Genomic DNA, 2,151 nt, shown 5'->3' with positions numbered 1-2,151 from the left:
GAACAGCATTCCTTTTATTGCACTCCATAGATTTTGTTACATTGTGTTTCCACTTTAGTTTGTCTCAAGATATATTTTGATATTCTCTTTGATGTCTTCATTGACCCATTCATTGTTTATTAGCATGTTGTTTAGCCTCCATGTGTTTTTGGGGTTTTTTTCCAGTTTTTTTCTTGTATTTGATTTTGAGTTTCATACTGTTTTGATTGGAAATGGTGTTTGATATGATCTCAGTCTTCTTAAATTTATTGAGACTTGTTTTGTAGCCTAACTTGTGATCTATCCTGGAGAATGCTTCATGTGCACTTGAAAAAAATGTGTATTCTCATGTTTTGGATGGAACGTTTTCTTTATATCTGTTAAGTCCATCTGGTCTAACGTGTTGTTCAAAGCCACCATGATTAAAAAAAAAGAAAGAAAGGAAAGAAAGAAAGAAAGAAAGAAAGAAAGAAAGAAAGAAAGAAAGAAAGAAAGAAAGAAGAAAGAAAGAGAAAGAAAGAAAAAGAAATCTCAATTTTCCTACACAGGAATACAACAAAAAGTAAGTATACTTTTGTCTTTTGTTTCAGTAATATTTTAATTTTTTCTGAAAAACTTTTCTTAATTTTATAATTCTATTAAATCTTTTACTCTTTTAGAATTTAATATCTTTATTTAAATGGAATGAAATCTATTTATAATTTATTTTCATTATATTTAAGGATGGGTCATTGAGTTTAAAAAGGGAAATTAGAAGATTTTTCTCAATGGGCAGCTGTACCATTTATGTATAGGATAAGGATAAATTGATTAATAAAGGTGTTTGTTCACTTGTGAAAGGAAAATTGTAATCCAAAGAAATTCGTTGAAACTATAAGTAAGAAATGAAAATATGATGAAAGCTATTTCCTCCTCAGTCCATAGAATAAGAATTTTCCTTACTGTGTTTAATGCAACAGAAAAAAATTCAAATTATATTATAGTGCCAGTAATACTGTGGTATCATTTTTGGACCTATCATTCAGAGTTCAGAGATAAAGTAATAGAATATTTTAAACATAGACATGATGAGTTCTTTCTTTCTAAAGATTTATTTATTTATTTGAGAGAAAGAGAGAGAGAGAGAGCATGTGTTTGAGCAGGGGGAGGGGCGGAGAGGGAGAGGGAGAAGGAGAGCACAGAGCCTGACATGTGCTCAATTCCATAGCCCTGAGACCATGACCTGAGCCCAAACCAAGAGTCGGACACTGAACCGACTGAGCCACCCAGGCACCACATGATGAGTTCTCTTAAAAACCAAAAATTGATTGTTACAGCTTTTCGAACTAGAAATACAAAGGCCACAGGAGCATCCTACAGAATAAATTATTATATTGCATAGGCTGGAAAAGTACACACAATGGCTTAGGGAAAAATAAAGCCTTGCACAGTTGACTTTGCTGAGTGTCTGCGGGCTGAAAAGTCAGTGAAAGGAACTGTGGCACTGCCACTTTCCAACAATCCTGTAATTTGTGTTAAAGCTTCTCCTGAAAGCATGAAGATTGAATTAATAACCTGTCTGCAAAATTCTACTTTTAGCTTATAAATGGACATTGGACTTATTGTTTTGCTTGCATTTATCTGTATTAGATCAAATATCATACTGTACATTAACTAACTAGAATTTAAATAAAACTTGAACCATAAAAAGAAAAAAAACGAGTGAGTTGCTAGCTGAATTAGCAGCTTTTTTTCATGGAACATCATTTTTACTTGAAAGAATAACAAACTGGTATCTTAACTTAAGTATTTGGTAGGCTTTTTCTTAAGAAGAAATGCAGTGAGTCACTTCTGGGAAAACAATCTCTGTCACTTCTGGGGAAACAATCTCTAACTGTATTTGCTGTCAATAATAAAATTTTAGTTTTCTAGTGAAAATTAGAATTTTGGAAGCTTGTATCCACCATGGTGAACTTGATAATTCCTAAAACTTGAATTGTCAGCTAAAATCATTGGTGATATTAACAAATGTTATTTTAAAATATTTGTATAATGAGATGTGTCAAATTTAGAAAATCTCCATACCTCAGTGAATCAACTTTTTGGAATGACCAATAATGCATGGTGTTACAAAATCATGCAAGATACAGCAGTAGGTTTTTATGTAACAGAGTTAAAAAGTACACTGATATG

This window comes from Phoca vitulina, unplaced genomic scaffold, assembly GCF_004348235.1.
Source record: "Phoca vitulina isolate PV1807 unplaced genomic scaffold, GSC_HSeal_1.0 scaffold31, whole genome shotgun sequence".
Taxonomy (NCBI): Eukaryota; Metazoa; Chordata; class Mammalia; order Carnivora; family Phocidae; genus Phoca; species Phoca vitulina.
This window is presented reverse-complemented; position numbering follows the sequence as displayed.